This window comes from Mustela lutreola, chromosome 4 (assembly GCF_030435805.1).
Source record: "Mustela lutreola isolate mMusLut2 chromosome 4, mMusLut2.pri, whole genome shotgun sequence".
NCBI lineage: Eukaryota > Metazoa > Chordata > Mammalia > Carnivora > Mustelidae > Mustela > Mustela lutreola.
Genome location: NC_081293.1, coordinates 6,081,110 through 6,102,190, shown reverse-complemented (window position 1 = coordinate 6,102,190; position 21,081 = coordinate 6,081,110). Strand labels below are relative to the sequence as shown.

The window sequence follows — 21,081 nt, the reverse complement described above, 5'->3', positions numbered from 1 at the left end:
AAATCCTGAAGTAGTCTTCAACTTTAGGAACTGGAAGGAACCCTTCTTGATGTGATTCAGGGATGAGTTGCACCCAGAATGTGTTTTTAAGTGCTTACTAAGGTTTTCAAAGGGTGCTTAAAACTTTGTCATCTCTCCGGACAGTCTGGTCATTGGCTGATTGCAAGTGTGCAGTGTGGGTCACAGTTGTCCAAAACTTCATTCACTCTGGGGGATTGCCAAAACTGCATTTGACCGATTCTTGTGTGTGCCTTAATTTCAGGTCAATTTTGGCAAAAAAATTAAAACACGGTGTCTTGCATACCCCGGTGTTTTGTTTTATATTTTAGAATTGCTCACATCATGGCATATCCGAAGCAGTTCACTCCGGCAGAATCTGAGGCAGGAGAGGCTTGCTTGATGTCTGCTTTTGATTTCTCACTTCATTTTGTTCAAGTTTTCCCTTAGTTTGATTAATTTTTCATGAGCCGTTTTGGATCAATAAGTCAATGTAGTCTCTTCGTTTTGACAGTTTTCCAAGCACTCATGTAAAAAAGGATCAGATCTAGTGGTTAGTCTGACGATTTCCTGAAGTTCTGAAGAGCGTTGCTTTTTATTGTCTGATGGGTAATTCTTTTTCACTTAACAATTTAATGCCCTCAGCTACTCCTTTTAATGCTTCAAAATAATATTGTATTTTGTCTGTTCTTCCAGGCCATGGTAAAGTACATCTTAATATATCTGTCATCCAAGTAAACACAATCTCCCTGTGTTCTGTGACACCTGATTTCTGAGAGTTCTTAATATATTTAATTCCACCTGAAAACTTATATGATGTAGGGCTTGTTAAAAACATTTACTATTGGTAAAAAACAAACAAACCAATACATATATTCTTCAGTTGTGGAACAGACTAGCCAAGATCTTAAAATAATTTCATATTTAAATGTGTTGTATAATACTTGTTTGAGAAGCGTTTTAACAAACCCTCATTTTGGTTCTCTGTAAACCGAGATCACAATTTTGCAGGCGAAAAACTCCCATACACAGTGTGTAACAGACCAAGAGGAGCACTCACACTACTTAACGGAAGTCAACACCTTCATTAAAAGGCGGCCATGCTGACAAATTGTTTTCTCTTTGGAAATTATTTTGTGCTTGATCCTTGTAACCTTATTTATTCTGTTGTCATTTTTATTATCAGTGTCTTCTTGACTATTATGATTCTTTTTGAAATGGTTCTGCACATCATTTCAACCGTGAGAGATTTAATTTCATTGTTAAATGGGAGAATCTTTTTCCTCCCCAACACTTTGAAGGTCCTGCCAGTTTATTCTTCCTGTTTCCTCTTTACTTTCCAGTAGGGTCCTTCCTTTCCAGCATATTTGAGTTTTGGAGGGATCAATAATGGTAGAAAATAGAAAATTTGTCTGAAATGAAGGCAAACACAAGAGCAAGTCAAATGTGTTTAAAAGTGGCCACGGTGTTGGATGAAACCCCATAATTGTATAATTAAATTATTCTTAGGCTACACGGAGTGAATCATTGATGGGGTATGTGTGGGCGTTCTTCGCGGGGACATGTGTTTCTTCAGGCTACTTGGCTGCACTGGTGGCAGTTCCGCATGCTGTTATCTGGAGCTGTCAGACTGGGAGGTCGAGATGCCTGGCTGAGCGGAGGTGTGCCTCAGGACGCGGCAGACAACGCAGCTTCTGCGTCAGTTATGTTTGCTGTTTGAAGGAAGGCTTTGTGTTTGTGTCCTGCAAACCAAGAATTTTGACATTTTATTTCATGTGACTTACTGCAAAAAAAAAGAAAAGTAGGGTATGTTTGTAATTATATACGCTACCTCTAGAGTATATTTCTGACAGGTGAAAACTTCAGTTTTAATTAGTGATCAGTGAGATCCACAACCTCTGCTTCAGATTATAAATATTTGATGTTTGGGAGAATTCTCCACAGACTGGCTTCTGGCTCTCTCCATCTCACTGTCTTTCCCTGAAGGGTGTGTTCCTTGGACAATAGATTGGCTCACCCTGAACCTGTATGATGGGGAGCACCCCGGGAAACCTGTTTCCAGAAGGAGGGCGTAGCAGTACCTCGGGGATACACACGCGCAACTTCGAGTACTGATACCTTTGAGAAGGTACTGATACCTACTGGATCTGGAGCTATGACTCCCCAGGAAATGGAAAACTACATACAAATCAGCAACCATGAGCCCCAGAAGGTATCAGTACCTTCCCAAAGTAGGTGTGTTTCTAACTCGGTGCCCCTTTGATGGTAGGGATACCAGTCCTCACAGTGCTGCCAGATGTGGGGGGAGAGGGGCATAGGGGAAGTTGGAGCGGGAGCAGGAAGAGGGTGCTCTCCTAATAATAATTAGGAGTTCTCACCTTGTTTGCAGATTTAACAAGAAAATGTTTTGCCATGTGAATACATTGTTAAGAACCCCAAAATTTAGGTTTCATGAACTCTGTAGAAAATTTCTTTTTGGGTCTAATTATTTCATGGCTATAGGACCCCCCTCCTAAGAATTGAATAAATATAAGTCCAGTTGGACAACGTTTGTCTGTTGGGCCACACCATGACCCAGACTGCTTTGTAAACTAAACATTTTGTGGGTCCAGCCTCTGAGTCCGGGAAATTCCTTCCTCCCTGCCGCCTCTGCTTGCTGCAGGATTCCACCTGCGTCTGCCCAAGTGTTTGTGCGGTCGAGGTGCCTCAGCCCAGCCTGGGGTCTAGGGGCGAAGAAGAAGCATTTTTCTGTAGCAGGGGAAACCCCCGCACCCCGCCATCCCCCGCCCCACCCATCTCAGTAGAAGCCCATCACCCACTGAAGGCAAAGGTCCTATCAAGAGCATCAGACTTTCTGGCCGGACATTCATTCTTTTGTCCTTTTTCTCTCTGGGGCCAGTGGCTAATGATACATGCATTTACAAAGGTCTTGCTCAGCAAAGAGCACTTTCCTGGAACTTTCTGTACCAGTCAAGGTAAATGGTCAGGCCCTGGGCCGGCATGTGTGCCCAGAGTTGCCCTCTCTTGCCCAAGGCCCTTACCACAAACCCCAAAGCTGCTTTAAAAACATTTTAAGATGATTATACTCTGAGTATACTGAAAAGCGCTGAACTGTGGACTTCAAATAAATGAGTTTTATGGCATTTCCATTCTACCTCTATAGAGCTGTTTTAAAAAATAGTTCAGAGAGGGGCTCATGGTTGCTGATTTGTATGTAGTTTTCCATTTCCTGGGGAGTCATAGCTCCAGATCCAACACAGCTTTGTTAAGAACTCGAGGCAGGCAGAGGAGGGTTCAGCCACTCCTGGTCAGGCGACCTCCTACCTCTGGGAGGGCTCTGCGTTCCAGTCTCACTTTCTGGTAAGGATTCTGCTGTCCTCCACGGGTGTCGGTGAGCCTGAATGAGACGGTTGTGCTCCAGCATCCAGTGCAGGACTGGCGCAATGTCAGTGCTCACATAAGTACTGGGAATGCCATGATGGTTTTGTTACATGCTAAAAAGCCTAAAATTAAAATGAAAGATTATGTTTAAAATTATCCTTGAGTCAAATGATTTCAAATAAAGTCAACATGGATTCGACATCACGGAGAATTTCAGTAGTTAATGGCTTTCCCCACCATATTGGGCAAAATGGATTTTTAGTTAAAAAAGATAGGAAAACTAACTAATAGAGCATTTATTGAAGAGCAAAAAGTTTAAAAGAAACACTTGCCTAAAATTATAACATTAGCAGAAATCACTCTGGTACCTTTTATTCATTGCTTTGCTTGGCAAAGAATTTCTGTGAAACACTTGTAATACTCTTATTTGATGTAAGTATCTTATGTTTTTTCTTTTTTTTGGATTTATTTATTCTGGAGACAGTGCGTGAATGGGCAGAGGGGCAGAGGGGGAGAATCTTTAACTGGACTCCCTACTGAGCATGCGGCCCCAACTGGGGCTCGATCTCACCACCTATGAGATCATGACCTGAGCTGAAACCATGAGTCAGACCCAGGCGCCCCTAAGTATCTTAGTTTTTAAGTAATGTTTTAATAAAAACTCAGTTACATGCTTCATCTCAAGTGATTCTATAGCTCCCACACAAAATCCAGTTCCTTCCAAGAAAGAAAGAATGTGTGTTCTACAGCAGCGCCAAGCAGGCAGGGGTGTGGTGGGGGCAATTAACTCAAGGAATGTTCGAGGAATTTAGGATTGTGAAGGCTTATCTCCATGAACTATGATGACTTCCCCTGGCTAGGGCAGAAAGCTGTGTGAGGCGGCATTCTTCCTTCTTCACATTTTAAAGTTCAAATCAGGAGGAAAATGGAGATCTAAAGAAAATCGTTGAACACTTTGGCTACAAGGTGTTTGTTTTACCTACCAAGCATGCAAATATTTGATGCATGTGGATCTTAAAGCAAAACCAGTACTTTTATTATACTTTGGGGGGATGAAGGGCAACAGCCAGGATGAGGTTTGCATATGTTTGGATAGGAATTCAAAGTGACATGTTACTGAGGATTTCACTTTAGAAAAGAAAAAAAAAAATCAAGGGCTTTCTCGAAGATTGTACAGAAAATAAAATTTATTGGAGCTCTCCCTCGCCTGCATGCTCCACCATTCAGCCACCATATATAATGCAAGTTATTCAAGCATAGAAAATGGGAAGGCACCGTCAGATTTACTGCTACGTATGAGCATGAATAATCTTTATTCTTATTGCTTTCCCACTTCAAGGTGAAGTTTTTTACTTTGGACCAAAGGCATTCGTTGGGTTTGTAGAAAATACAACACAGGCACCTGGGATGTAATATATTTGTTGTACGTGTTCGTCGTGGTAGAAAATGATTATGGTAATTTTAAAGTTAAAAAAAAAAGTTATGGTTAGGCATTTTAAATAAATTTAAAGTGAAAATTTTATAATTAACTTACAAGAGCTGAATGATGATCTGTGGGTATGTTCATTTAGCAGTTTTAGTGGCCAAGGAAGGACCCACTCATGTTCCTTAAGAAAATACCTTACAGGGGTGCCTCGGTGGCTCAGTGGGTTAAAGCCTCTGCCTTCGGCTCAGGTCATGATCTCAGGGTCCTGGGATCGAGCCCCGAGTTGGGCTCTCTGCTCGGCGGGGGGCCTGCTTCCCCCTCTCTCTCTGCCAGCCTCTCTGCCTACTTGTCTCTGTCTGTCAAATAAATGAATAAATCTTAAAAAAAAAAAAAAAACCAACACCTTACAAACTAGAGGGAAGATAGTTTAGTAAACAGTTAAAAAGGAGAAATGATAATGCATTTTAAATTTGTATACCTGGGTGGTCTAGAACTCATCAAAGTCTGTTAGGTGCGACTCATGGAAGTCACACCCCTTGACATTATGCAAAAGAACCCTGTGACCTTACACTTGTACCTGTCCTCCATGCTATTGCGAGATGTTTCTTCTTTACATACTATTAACCTCAAGATACATTGTTGCTTACTTTGGGCAGATGATCTATTTACCCACATATGTGCTGTTTTTAGTACTCTATTCCTTTGTGTAGATCCAGATTTTCATCTCCTAGGATTTTTCTTCTGCCTATGAAATTTTCTTTAACATTTTGTATAGTTCAGGGTTGCTGGTGATGAATTATTTCAGCTTTTATGTGTCTAAAATAGCCTTTATTTTGCTTTCATTTATTTATTTAAGACTTTATTTATTTGACAGAGAGAGAGAGATCACAAAAAGGCAGAGAGGCAGGCAGAGAGCAGAGGAAGTAGGCTCCCTGCTGAGCAGAGAGCCCAATGTGGGGCTCGATCCCAGGACCCTGGGATCATGACCTGAGCTGAAGGCAAAGGCTTTAACCCACTGAGCCACCCGGGTGCCCCATTTTGCTTTTATTTTTTTAAAGAGCTTGCCACTGGGTAAAGTGTTCAGGTAGACCCTTTTTAACTCGGGTGTTTTAAAGATGTTTCTATATCGTGTTTGCTTGCGTAATTTCTGAAGAAAGGTCCGCTGTTTTCTTTGCCCCTCTAGTTCCCCAAGCCGCCACCTATAGTTGCTTTCAAGATTTTTCACTGAACTTCAACAACTAGATTAAAATCTACTTGGCATGGTTTTCTTAAGTTTCTTCTGCTAGGGGTTCTTGAAGTTCTGGATCTGTAGGTTTATACTTTTGATCAAATTTGGGAAATTTTTCCTATTATTTCTTCAAAAAAATTTTGCCTATTTTTTCTACTCTAGTTCTTGAACTACCCTTACACGTAAGTTAGTCTGTTTGATATTTTCCTTCAGTTCACTGATGCTATCTTAATTCTCAAGTTTTTTTCTATGCTTCATTTTCCCATTTTTTAAGTTTTTTTTTTTTTTTTTTTTTTTTTTTTTTTTTAAATCTAAGTAATCTCTACATCCAACATGGGGCTCAAACTTACAAATCCAAGATCAAGTCACATACTCTTCCCATGGAGCCAGCCAGGTACCACCATTTTACCATTTTTTTTTTTTTTTAATGGCTAGGTCTTCTAATTTAGGGACATCTTTCTACCATGTACAATCTGTTATAAATTCTAATCTGTTTATTTTTCATTTCATATTGTATCTTTCAAACAGGTCCAGTTAGACATTTTTTATGTCTTCTGTTCTTTCCTCATCTTGTTCGTGTTTATCTTCTTGAACATCTAGAGCATACTTATACTAGCTTAGTGTGCTTGTCTATGAATTCTATTACCTATGGCACTTCTAGGTTCATTCCTATTGATTGATCCCCCCCCACTCCTTATACGTAATATTTTCTGCATCATATTGGTGATGTTTTCTTTCTTTTTAAAAAGATTTATTTATTTATTTACCTGACATAGAGAAAGAGAGAGAGAGAGTATATAAGCACAAGCAGGGGGAGTGGTAGGCAGAAGGCAAGGCAGGCATAAACAGGCTCCCTGCTGAGCAGGGAGCCCAATTCGGGGCTCGATCCCAGAACCTTGGAATCATTACCTGAGCCGAAGGCAGATGCTTAACTGACTGAGCCACCCAGGCACGCCAATGCTTTCTTTTCCTAAAACAGCTTATTTTTATAATAGTTTTAGATTCACAAAAAATCAAAGATAGTGTATAGTTTCTATGTAACCCACAACCAGTTTCTGCTGTTAACTAAAGTCTCCACTTTATTTATATTTCCTTAGTTTTTACTAAATGCCTTTCTTTTTCTTCCATGATTCTACCCAGAATACCCCATTAAATTTAGTGGTCACGGCCCCTTACAGCTTTCAGTGGTGGTAGTTTTTCCAGACATGTCTTGTTTTCGACGCCTTGGCACTTTTGAGAAAGGCTGGTTCAGGTGTTCTGTAGAATGTTTTTCAATGGGATTTAACGGAACTTTTCCTCCAGATTACGTTGAGTTCATGGGTTTTGGGTAGAAGACCACAGGGATAAAAATGTCATTTTCATGGCACTGATGAGGCACTGTCGATGTTGATTTGAACCCCCTGGGTGGGAGAGGGAGGGGTAGTGTTGGTCAGAGTTCTCCAGCTGAGGTCCCTTCCTCCTCCTGTCCTCATGGAATGTGACGCGTGGCCCACACTGAAGGAGCGAGCAATTATGTTCTACCTCCTGGAGAGCAGATCATTCACGTACATTATCTGAAGTCCTTCTGCATGGGGGATTTGTTTCTTCTTTCAGATTTGTTTATTCATTCATTTGGAATTTGGATCTGTACCTTATAGTTTGAGGATACAGTCCAATACTAACTTCATTCTGCTCTTCCATGTTCCAGCTTGAGTCGCTGGGAATTTTTCAATTGGTGTCCATGTCTCTTGAACATTGTGGACTTTTTTTTTTTTTTTTTTTAAACTATTAACTTTCGGGCACTGTAAGAGGCTGCAAACTCATCTTGTGTGCTTCCTGCCCCATTTCTAGAATCAGCCTTTTCTCCAAGGGCTGGCTTTCTTCTGAACTGAAGAATAACATTAGAAAGGAAGGTCTGGGTGCTGGCCTTGGTTGTTGCTATTTACTGGGGTATCATTGCTTTTAGGACTTCCCAGTTGACAGAGCAAAGAAATACAGGAGTGTGGACACACATGTACATACATGTGTATGTAAGTTAAGCTACACATGAGTTCATACTGATGACTCCAACTATAATTTAGCATGTGGGCCATTCTAGCCTCCTGCTTGCTTGTCTGTGAGGTCTCCCCCCCGCCCCCCCCCCGGTAGTGACGGGTTTGGTTCTCACCATCTGCTATTCATTTACTTAATTGTTCATCTCCAACACACATGCACAACAATTAACAATTGTTAACCTGGACTCCTGTGGGAAACGGCATTATCAAGTGGAGTAGTGTTTGTGGGTGGTTTCTTTTCCCTTGATCTGAGTCTCTCTACACATTTCAGTTACCTGGGGTGGCACCCTTTCCCCTCCCCGTCAATGAAGTCGTTTCATACATCTGCAACAATTAAAGATTGTTTTATCACATTGTGGGTTCCACCTTGGTGTTCCCCAACTACCTAAATGATTAAAAAAATGTGCATTAAGCTTCACTGCTTGGGCTGTAGAGTTCCATGGTTTTTTACAAATTCACAGTATCGTGTATCGACCTTTAGAGGCTCATAAAGAAGAGTTTCATTATCCTAAAAAATCTTTTGTGTCTCACCTACTCATCCGTCCATCCCTACCTTAAAACCTCTGGCAACTACTGATTTTTTATTCTCACCACAGTTTTGCCTTTGCTACAATATCCTATAATTGGAATGGTATGGATGTATTCTTTTTGGACTGGCTTCTTTCACTTAGCAATGTAAAAGTAAGATTCTGCTCGTGGCTTGCCAGGGCATTGGTTTCATTGTTGAATAACACCCACTGTAGGGGTGCACCATAGATCCCCTGTCTCTTCACCTACCGAAGGATCTGTTGCTTCTAGTTGGGGATAACAATGAGTATAGCTGTTGTGTAAACATTCCCACACAAGTTTTTGTGTTGATGTAAGTTCTCAAATCAACTGGGTAATTACTGGGGCTCTTGATTGATGTGTCATATGGTAAGACTACTTTCAGCTCTCTAACAAAACAAAACAGCATTCAGCCAAAGAAAGATCTTGCCAAATTGTCTTCCAGAGTAGCCAGACCAACAGCAGTGATTGAGAGTTCTAGTTGCTTGGCATCTTGGCTAGCATTTGGTATTGTCTGCTGTCCAGATATCATCTATGCTTATAGGTGCTGGGTGGCTTCATGCTGTTTTAATTTGCAGTTCCCTATCGGTGTGTGATGTTGAGCATCTTTTCATGTGCTTATTTGCCATCTGTAGGTCATTTTGGTGAGATACTGATTTAGATCTCTTGCCAATTTCTTAATTGTTTTCTTAATGTTGAATTTTAAGAAGACTCTTTATGTTTTGGATACAAGTCCTTTATCTGATAGGTTTTGCAAATATTTGCAAAATGATCCCCCCCCTTTTTTTGGAGGCACCTGAGTGGCGCAGCTGGTTGAGTGTCCAACTCTTGGGTTCGGCTCACGTCATGATCTCAGTGGAGGATCGAGCCCCGGGTCAGGCTCCTTGTTCCGTGCGGAGTCTGCTTGAGATTCTCTCTTACTCTCTCCCTCTGCCTCTCGCCATCCCTAAAAAAAAAAAAAAAAAAATCTTAAAAAAAAAAAGCCTGCCTTTTTTTTTTTTTATTGATAAAAGTGTTTATTTCATTCTTGTTCCTGAAGAGAATTTTTAGTGAGTGTGCTGTTCAGGCTGACAACTGTTTTTTCTCTTCCCTCCGAGACATTCCTGTGTTGTCCTTTAGAATTCTTATCTCCTCCTGACCTTACTTTGTGAGGGGATGTGTTTTCTCTCTAGTTGCTTTTGGGATCTTGCCATTGCCTTTGATGTTCTGTAGTTTAATGTTTGTGTCTAGGTATCTTTTTATTTATCCCACTTGGGATATGTTTTTCTTCCTGAAGTTGTGAATTTGTATTTTTAATTAGTTACGGTCCATTTTCAGTGGTTAGTCTTTAAATGTTGCCTTTCTACTCTCTGTAGTCTTCCTTTCTGGCAGTCAGAGGGACTGTATGTTGATCTATTTTTCTTAACCTCTACTTTACATTTTCTATCTCTGCTTCATCCTGGGTGAGTTCCTCAGACATATCTTTATATTTCTGCTTATTTGCCACTTAATCCACAGCTTAGTTTTTATTTCAACAATTGTATTTGCATTTCTGGAATTTCCATATGCTTTTTTTGGTCAGATATTTCTGGGCATTCCTCATAGTTTTCTGTTACATATTCAACTTTGTAAATCTTTTATTTCTTTAAAACTTATGTACATAACTCTTAGTTCATCTGAATGTGACCATTCCAATGTCTTCGGTTCTTGGAGGGCATTTTTAAGGTGGGTTTGTTATTCAGTTACGGTGAGCTGCCCGTCATCGGAAAGAGAGTTTGTGACTCACAGTTCGAAGGAACAGGGGCGCGCCATGCCCTGTACGGAGGAGGACACGCAGGGAAGCAGCAGGTCAGTCAGGAGGCAGAGGGGAGAGGAAGGGTGACCGCCGACAGGACGCTTCCCCGCGGTTTCTGTGCGAAAGACAGGCAGAATAAGCAGGTTTAAGATTGACTAGTTTGAGGGTTCCTGGGTGACTCAGTCGGCTCATGTCATAATCCCAGGGTCCTGGCATTGAGTCCCGCATGGGGCTCCCTGCTCACAGGGGAGTCTGCTTCTCCCTCTCTTTTCTACCCCTCTCTCCTGCTTGCACACTCTTCCTTTCTCTCTTAATAAATAAATAAATAAATAAATAAATAAATAAAGTATATTTAAAAAAGACTGGCTACCTTGAATAATTCCTGCAGGCTCTGGGGCATAGGGGCTGTCCCAATTGGTTTAGCATCTGATAGGTAGTTAGGACAGGTGGCTATTGGTCTAGAGTTTAAGATCTTGTAGGAGGTGAGAGGAAGTGTGTGATTTGGGTTGACTACTTTTCATATGAAAGGTGCCCTGGAAGATAAATTCATGGCCTCTAGGAACTGGCTAGCCCTGGGAGGGGCAGTCTCCCCAGAGTAAGTAAGGCCCCGGATGTCAAAACCTTAGTATGAAAAAGGCATGCTGAATACCAGGGTCTATATTCCTGTGTGGTAGCTTGCCTTCCTTTGTGTTTGCTAATCTTTATTTGATCTTAAACTGTGTGGTTAATAACTTGGAGGGGGAGTCTTTCCATCAAAGAGAATTTGCTTCTGCCCCAGAGGTAGCTGAGGGGTTTAAAGGAAGCGTGGCTGCTTTGGATCCCTCCCTTCGAACGGGACAGTCTGACTCCACTGCTGCTTGTTGCTTTCCAAGTCCAGTACGGCAGTGACATGGTTGCTGCATTGCTCTGGCCTCGTCAGCTTGAGGCCCTGCTGCCTGCCGATGAAGCCAGCTCTGGTCCTCCCGTGCTCTGACTCCCTGCTTCTCTGGCTCTGGTTCTCTGCCTCAGCAAATTCCTTCTTTCCTGTTTTCTGGTTGTTCTGAGACAGTAAAGCCCAGGTTTCTGTTCCCATTGGTTCCTGATGGATCTGAACCCTGCTCACATTTTACAGTATTTTTAAAATTGGGACAGGGGTGAAGAGATGGGCTGTCTCTGGATGATAATTCTGCCTTTTGTAAGACCGAAGGTGTGTCAAAAGGTGTGTCCCACCCCAGCTCTAATCATTGTGGACTGGAGGGTCCTTCAAAGAGTCCAGCAGGTTTGGTGCCTGTGTCTGGTCCCTTCAGGACTCTGCCTCCTACCTCCCAGCTCCTCACCACCATCCTGTTCCCACCTGGGTTACTGCAGTGGCCTCCTGACTGGTCTCCCTCCTCCTGCCCTTACCTCACTTTGGTCTCTTTAAAATATGGTAGCCAGAGGGTTCCTGTTAAAACCTAAATCAGACTGTGTCGGTCCTATACTCATAAAGCTCGAATGACTCTCTATGTCCTGCAGCACCAAAGTCAAGGATTTTGCAGTGACCAGAACATCCTGGATGTTTCGTGCACCTCTTTGCGCCGCCTCACCCTGGACTTCTCTCCCCTCACCCTCTCCTAGTCCTGCTCATGATCCTCTACTATACCGCCTCGTGGCAGTTCAGGAAACATGCTGGGCTTGCTGCTGCCTATAAGCTGTGTTAGCCGTGCCGCTTCTGGGAGTGCCCTTCCTCCAAATACCTCCAGGGCCGTGTTCTCAGCTCTACCCGTTCTTGATCCAACTCTTTGATTCCAGCTCAGGTCATGATCTCAGGGTCATGAGATTGAGCCGTGTGCCGGGCTCTGCACTGAGCGCGGAGCCTGCTTGAGGTTCTCTCTCCTGTTCTCTTTGCCCTTTGCCCCTATTTGTGAGCTTGCTTAAAAAAAAAAGAAAGTCACACCCCCACGGGAGTGAGTCTTTCTCGGCTACCCCAATCTAACACCGCAACTGACCCCACCCTCTCTAGTCCCATTCCCTGCTTGAAATTTTTACTTAGCGTTAAGGATCATATTATATATTATATATTGTTTCTTTTAAAAACCAACTTTACTGAGCTATAATAAAGTGTACCCATTTTAAGTATATAGTGGAGTTTTGACAGATGTATCCACCTGTGTAACCAGAGCATTTCTATCACCAAAAATATCCCCCTAGGCCCCTGTGCTACCTTGTAGGCACATTTCCAGGCAACCACTGCTCTGATTACTGTCACTAGGGATCTTTGTGTCTTCTAGAACTCCATGTAAGTGGAGTCACTCAATGTGAACATTTCTGTCTGGTTTCTGTGACTCAGCATTTTATCTGCTGCTACATGTGTCAACAGTACAGTAACTGTTCATTGGATATTATGAACTATCTATGCATTCCTTTTTATTGCTGAGTGATATTTCAGTGTATGGATCTATCACAATGTCTCCATTTACCCACTGACGGGCATTCGGTATGTCTTCAGGTTTGGTTGGTTTTGAACACAGGTACACTGAACATTCATGTCCAAGTCTGTAGACATGTTTCATTCACTTTGGATAGATAGGTTGGGTGGAGCTGTTGTTTCAATGTTCAGTTTCTATATTTAACTTGATTAGAAACTGCCAGTTATCCAAAGTGCACAGTTTCAGATTTCCACCAATAATGTGTGAGTTACAGTTCTGCATCCTTGCCAACACTTAGATTTCTCGGCTTTTTTACTTTAGTTATTCCTGGCATTTTGTTGGTTTTACCAAATAGCCAAAGCAATCTTGAAAAAGAAAAATAAAACTGGAGGTATCACAATTCCAGACTTCAAGTTATATTACAAAGCTGTAGTCATCAAAACAGCACAGCAGTGGCATACAAATAGATCAACAGAATGGGACAGAAAATCTAGAAATAAACCCAAATATGTGGTCAATTAATCTTCAACAAAGTAGGAAAGAATATCCAATGGGGAAGATGTCACTTCAACAAATGGTATTAGGAAAACTTAAAAAAAAAAGAGTAATTTTTTTTTTAATATGTTCTGGACATGTGTCTTTTGTCAGATGTATGAATCACTAACATTTTTCCCCTGTTCTCTATATATCTTTTTTTATTTTCATAATGGTGATTTTCAAAGATGAGATGTTTTAAATTTTATTGAAACTCAATTTATCCATTTTTTTTTTCCTTTTGTGGTTAATGCTTTCCATGTCTTGTGTAAGAAATCTTTGCATTATGTGTGGTTGTAAATTTTTGTCCTAACTTTTCCTGTATTTTGTTTATTTATTTTGTTTAGTGTCTTTCCCACAACTGCTAAACATAAACTCCTCGAGGTAGAGGTTTGTGTTGAATTCATTGTGAAATCCCCAGTATTGGATCAATGCATAGTTCATAGTAGGCTCTCAGTTAAATATTTGCTGAATAAATGCTTTCATAATTCTTGTATATATCCGTAAATAACACATTAGATTATTTCACATACTCAGTAAAGTTATTGGCTATGAGCTGAAGTAAGCACAGTAGTTTCTAAGTAACAGGCACCATTACTTACCTAAGAGAGCAACATAATGTATTCTGTGATACAAATAAACCTCAGTTTATCCATTTTCCTGTTGAAAAGGGTATTTCCAGTTTTTCATTACATCATTAATAACATGACAGTGGTCTTACCAGGTCTTCTTGCCCGTGTGCAGGAATGTATGTCTCACTTTCAACCTGTTTTCTGGGGCAAGAGGGTTGATACAAGTCTTATTTGTCTGGATACAAGGAAACCAGTCTCTTGCATACTCTTGGTACATTGATATATGCACCATTTAAAGGGTAATTTGGCAACATATATCAAAATGAAAACTTTACATATTCAAAGACTCCATAATTTTACTTCTACAAATCTTTTTTTTTAAAAGATTTTATTTATTCATTTGACAGAGATCACAAGTAGGCAGAGAGCCAGGCAGAGAGAGGGGGAGGCAAGCTCCAAGCGGAGCCGAGAGCCCGATGTGGGGCTCAATCCCAGGACCCTGAGATCATGACCTGAGCCGAGGGCAGAGGCTCAACCCACAGAGCCACCCAGATGGCCTGAATCTAGAAATGTCTTATAAGAATACTTGCATCACTGCATAAAGTTAAATGCACCACAGTTTTTATTGAAGTATTAACTGTACAAGAATATCATATACAGAGAATAGTTTGTTTTCAAAATTTGAGTGAAAGCCACATATATTAACATGCAAGAAAACAGTAGCCTGATACTGGAAAATCTGCTATACTAATGCTCAAGAAATCTTTGAATTGTCATTGAATTGCTAGTGATCATCATTTTTTTTTTTTGGCGGTGTGTGTGTGTGTGTGTGTGTGTGTGTTTAATCCAGAGAATTCTTTTTAAAAATTTCCAATATCTGAATAACCATCTTTCTTTTTGAAAACAGTAGGACATACTTTTTTTTTTTTTTTTTAAAGACAGAACAGTATACTTTTTAGAACTCATCTGATTGGATGGTAATAACTTTGCCTTTTAATTGAGGTTATGTTTGAATGCTTATGTGTGCCAATTTTCATTTGTAGGATTAATTTTATAGTCTCCATTTAGAAAGCAATATTTTTTTCCCCATGCAACCGTAAGATTGCAAGAGTAAAAATAAAAGCTTGTGGTTAAAGGATAATTTCAAGTCAACATTTCCTCTGCATTTTCTGGAAATGTAAGGGACGAGTTGGGGAGGATGTAAGTGTGTGAAGAAGAAAGGATGTGGAGGAAGGGAGCTGGCGAGGGTGGAAGGGAAGCAAGCTGGCTCAGAGGATGCAGGAAATTTATTTGCTTCCAGCGAGATCACAGAGGTACATTTGTAACAGGTGCAGAGAGGGGGAAGGAAGTCTATTTCAAACTGTTTTGTACACACTGGAGGAGAGGGACTTTTTGGAAGGCAACTATAACATAGTAGCTGCCTTTGAATTTTGTTTGTTGAACAGGTTTAGTTACTATGTACAGCAAAGTGTCCGATCATGAATCTTGGCTGCCAAGACCTGATGGGAGCCAAGAAACTGATGAATACGAAAACAACCCCATAATAGAAGCAGGGGATTTCTTATTCAGGACATTATTCTGAAAAATGCAAAGAACAATGACCATTATTTATAATTAATGTGGGATTTATGATCCTGTTTTTTTTTTCCATACTGGCTGCCAAAGTACAATGTATTTTCCTGTGTAGACCCTCGTAACTTATTTAGAATGAGTGAGTTTTGGAGAGAGTTATGGTTAAAAAAAGTTTGTATATGTTAAGTTCGGTCATCCCTTCTGTTCATCCTTTTTATTGTAAACCATTGCAAAGGCAAATGTTGGAGGAGCAGGGGCGTGGTTATAAGCTACAAAATAACCCCATTTGGAAGAGCGCCAGCGTGTGGGAAATATGGATTGATGTGTAACAGAAAACCACGATGTTTTCATTAATCACAACTCGTAAGGACTCCAGTTTATCATGTACATGATATCCCCTTCATTTCAAATGTTCATGTTATGCCTCTGCACTTTTACAAAGACCTATGTTAGTACCTGTTTTTGCTAACTGATAGAAATCTAAAGAGGATTTTCATTTTAAGATTCCACCCAGCATCTCTGCTTCCAGCTGCCAGAGTTGACCTGTGTCTCAGCACCTGTGCTTCCTCTCCATTTATATTGTGTGCCTAGTAACCAGATATGTCCTAAGGTACCAGAAAAGCCTACGAGAGTGTCTTTTGGGTCTGTGAATGCTAACAATTTTTTCCCCATATAAATTAGTGATAATTGCTTCTTTGGTTTATGCCATTTTGGCTTATAAAAAGTTTTGCAGGAACGTTCTATTTTTGGATAGCAAGAGAGTCCTGTATGTCCATGACGAGGGTTAAGTTTTTCTCTAGAGGTATTACTATTAGTCAGACTACTCAGTTGCTATTAAAATGATCCAACTCAGTTTTTGGTTTGAATTTTGCATGGTGGCAAGTTTGCACCTTATGTAACCATCAACTTAAGTGGCATGATGAATCATTTTTCTTGCTATAATGTCGTCATGGACCTTTCCGGGCTGCACCCTTGATACCTGAGATCAAAGTCCTCTCAGCACGTTGGCCTGTTTCTTGTAGAGCAATGACCATAGTTGTGATTTTTTTTGGTGGTGGTGGGGGAGATGTCTTTGTGTAGTGTTTCTATCTCCTGGACTCGGAGCTAGAAGCGTCTGTCTCATCCTACCCTCCTCTCGGTACTTAGAGTGCTTACCCCACAGTAACATTCAAAAAAAGATATTGAAAAGTAAAGGTCAGAGAATAGGTAGAAGAAAGAGATTGGTTGGATAGAGAACAAAGCAGGAAAGTAGCAGTTTCAAGAGAAATTTAAGACGATGACCCCTGGTATAATCCCTTGAAACCACAAAATGTGCTCAAAAGCTGTAGGATTGCAGATTCTTGTCGATATGCATCGTTCCACTATATTCATGTGACGAAGAAGGGTTCAAACAATATGGTTATTTATGTTACAGGCTGGATTGAGTTGGGTTTTATGGGGCTCTGTGGAAGGCAGCTGATAAACCTCTATGTCCAGAGACAAAGTATCATCCTATGGGATGCCAGGCGTGAACTAGAAGATGGACAACACAGTGACTTGTGTGTGATTTTCTCACACCTGCCGGCCAGCAGCATACAGGCGGAGCACTGACAAGCATCAATGGCTGTAGAGTAAAACATCCTGTGTTCAGACTAGTTCTCTTTGATGGTTGAATGAACTGCAACCTATTTTAAGGAGTTAAAAGACAATTCCCTGAATATTTGAATAACAGCTTGAATCAAGCATTTATGAAGTGGTGTTGGCTTGGTCCACTTTCCTCCGGGAGCCTGGTCTCTAGCTGGATTGCATGTATCATTGGAATGTAGGGAATATTAAAGACCCACGACTCCTGGGGGTGTCTGAATTTGAAACAGAGCCACCTTTGCACAACATTTTACGGTGATTGTGAAGTGCGGGTTATCTGGGTACCCATTCACTTGGGCAGTGAGTAAGACAAGAATAAGGATAGAAACACACCTGGGTCTGCTGCACCTTGTTCTGTCCTTTTGTTCAGTAGTTTAGTCATGGAGTTACCACCGGCTGCCGCCCAGCTTAGGAAACCAAGCGCGGCCAATGAAGTTACTCTGCTCTGCTCTTCCTTTCCTTCCTTTTTCTCAATACAGTTTTGTTTTCTCGAGTTTTATGGAGATTGTGTCATTCGGTACACATCCTTTTACAACTTGCTCTTGGAATTCAGCTACCCTCCACCCCGATTTATCCATGTAGATGAATTTAGACCCAATTAATCGCAAGTGTAACCTTAGCTACCGTGCACTATTGCAGTGTACGGTTATTTATAATTGGTTCAGTCTTATGCTGGCGATGGAGGTGGTTTCCATGGTTTTCCGAATGCAGAGTTGCCGTGAACATCCCTGCCACGTCAGGGACCGTGGCTGGGAGTGGAATGGCTGGTGGTGCAGAAGGCATTTCACCTGGCCCCTGGCTCGCGCGCGAGATTTCCCAGCTCATACTTCACTGGCAGTCCGAGAGCGCCCACCTGTTCCTTTTCCCTGCAGCCAGCAGATTTTGATTTTCATAAACTTGATTATGGTGAACTCCCCTTGAAGTCCTTCCCTGATGATCGGAGGGTGCATGTGCTTGATTGACATCCCGCCTCTGCTGCGTATTTGGCCGTCGTCTTTAGTGCAGTTTTCTTCATGGATGGAAGCTAAGCAGATGCACGGAACATCTTTTCTGTTGCTGCTATTAAAATATCCCACCATATTCACTCTAAATATAGTTTAAACCTCAGTGACCTGCTCTGTGGCAATAACATATAAATAGCAAGTTGACTTTTCATATTTGGTTTGGAAAGACTGTCATTTTTACCCAGATTCATTACTCGTTTCCATTGAGAAGCTCAGAAACCCCGTGCCAGCTGCACGTGGAGAGGAGCCCAGGCTCTGCAGTTAGAGACCCAGGCTGCAACTCCTGCTCCCCTCTGACCAGTTTTGTAGCCTTGAACAGGCCGCCTTACCTGTCTGAGCCTGTCCCTTCCTCCCTGTTCCTCATCTGTATATGGAGGTCATCAGATCATCGAGAGGTCTAGGCATACTGTGGCTTGAGTGTCCTGTGCAGAAAATAGTCTGGGCAAGAAATAGTGTGGAAACACATCTCCTGTTTTGTCTACTACCTGTTGCCCATATGGAATTCCAAGCAGGGTTTCCACATAGCAAAAAGGACAAAGCGAATGTTTTCCAAAGCATTACCCCTATCTTATGTTGAAGCTCCTTATACATTTCAAATCACTTTTCAATATTTTGTTGCTTTTTCTTTGTGGGAAATTTGGGAGGGAGCAAGGGAGGGGAAAAGGGAGGCAGTCCTCCTGATTTATCCTCTTTTTCCCGAGGCAGGAGAAAGCGGTGGATCCAGGACACGAGACTACAGTTCCTAATAATTACTCTGGGAGGTTGTGTCTTTTGTTTTTTGTTTGTTGAGTTTTGCTTTATGTGTGGTTTCTGTTTTCCTCTAAAAGCTTTCTAGCAAAGTAGAGAGAAGCAGGTTTAAGCAGTTTGCATTTTGTATTATTTTCTCTTAGAAGATAAGGGTGGTTGGCAATAAAAATATAAGGAAATTTTCCAAGAAAATGAAAATGTTTCTATTAAAATCTTAAAAAGATTTGTTCATTTTTGAGGGAAAGTGAGTTGAGGGGAAGTGCAGAGGGAGAGGGAGAGAGAGTCACAGGCAGACTCCCTACTGAGCATGGGGCCCAACAGGCTTCGAGATCCCACAACTCTGAGATCACGACCTGAGCCCAAACCAAGAGTCAGACGCTTAGCTGACTGCACCCCCCAAGAGCCCCAAAGAAAATGAAAATGCTTTTTAATAGATGGTGTCCTCTCAGCCTACAGGCCCTGCTAGACTTACCCCTCGGACCCTTCACACCTCACTTGAGAGCATCTCACCACCCCTCCCAGCCGCCACTGCCCCCCCAACCCAAGATGCACCTGCTGCCTCTCCTCTCCTTGCCTTGTGCTTCTGGTTTGCCTTTGTTTGTTTTGCTTTTGTGTCGGGTCTCTTAGCGCCCTTGCCCTCTCTGTCTGGGTCATGCTTGTGCCATTGGGATGGAGGCGGTGTCCCACAGATAGACTGAATGAATCAATGTAAAGTAAACTTCTCCCTTGGAAGTACATGCAGAATGTCTGCTTGACACTAACATGGTCAGTAACTTGAGCCGGAGTGTAACCGAGGCGTCTCAGGCTACAAAGCATCCACACTGACTTGTTGGATATTTTTATCAGACTTGTTTATCAGACTTGTTTATCCAGGTACATGTAAGCTCAGGGAGAGAGAGTCGAGGCTGATCGTTGATCTTTGCTGAATTTTATTTTCATTAAGGATACGTGAAAATGTGCAATCCAATTTTGGATTTTTTTTTTCATATCCAATGCTGTAATGACAATAGAACTTACCCCCAAATCAGCCATAAATCCTGCTCTAATTGCCTCTCATTTTTCTAAGGGTTTCTGTATATGCATCTGTATATTTTATACCATTATAATCAGTGTCTATGCAAATTTGAGTTCTTCCCTTAGCATATCAAACATATTGGCATTAGTATATATTCTCCCATGTGGCTTTTTAGTGGCGAAGTATTTTTGCATACCACTGTGTATACAACAAATTCCATGTTCTTGAACATATAGGTCATTTGCAGTTTTTATGGCTATCAAGAATGCTAAGGTGATTTTCTTGGTTTTTCTGTTATTTATGTAAGTGTGCTGTGTAGTCAAATGTAGGGAGCTCATAGGTGGTATATACAGAGGTTAAGGGCATGGCTGTGGTGTCATGTTGCCTGCGTTCAAAGCCTTGCTCTGCTGCGTACTGGATGCCCCCAATAGTCTGGCAAGCTATGTGTCCTCTAACTATAGTCCATTTGTAAAATGGAGGAATTTCTAGGATTTCCTAGGGTTGTTTTAAAGATTAAGTGATATATTGTATCAGTGATATAGGAGTGCAATATATGAGATGTGATATGCAAATTGCTTACAACACGGTCTGATACAAAATGAATGCTCATTAAAATTTAGCTATTAAATAATCCAGGTTTGTGGGAGTGGTGGGTTTGGTGGAAGCAGAGATGAAGAGTGGCCATGGTTATGCTGATCATTGATGAAGCTGCGTGCCGAGTGTGAGGACACTACACTATTTTTTCTATTTTTTTAAATGTTTGACTTTATTTTTTATTATTTTTTATAGAATGAAGTACACACAATACAAAAACCCTTTAGGTTTTATATTTATTTTTTGGTTTTGGATTATTTTCTTTGGACATGTTGCTAGGTGAAGAGTCACCAGGTGGGATGTTGTATAATCCTTGTGGAACATGGCCAAATAGCTTTAGTAAAGGGTTATGCTCAGGACTTCCCACAATGTGTAGGTAAACCAGATTTGTCACAGCCTTAAACATGCAAGGGTAATACCCTGTGCTAATTTTCATCAAATTTTATAAATAAAATGGTACTTCAGTTATTTTAGCATCCCCTCCCCACCCCCATCCTGCTTCCTTTTCATTGAAGTATAGTTGGCACAAAATGTTCCATGAGTTGTAACAGCATGACCTACAGCGCGGTGATTACGCTGTGCTCACCCCGAGTGTAGTTCCCATCTGTCACTGTAAATGCAGTTGCAGGATCAGACACTGTCTTCCCT

General features: G+C 41.3%; 1 protein-coding gene across 2 annotated transcripts in view; it reads left to right on the top strand.

Moving 5' to 3' along the window:
• FANK1 (fibronectin type III and ankyrin repeat domains 1) overlaps window positions 1–21,081 on the top strand; it is a 105,660-nt gene that overhangs the window by 43,366 nt on the left and 41,213 nt on the right. The window lies entirely within an intron of this gene.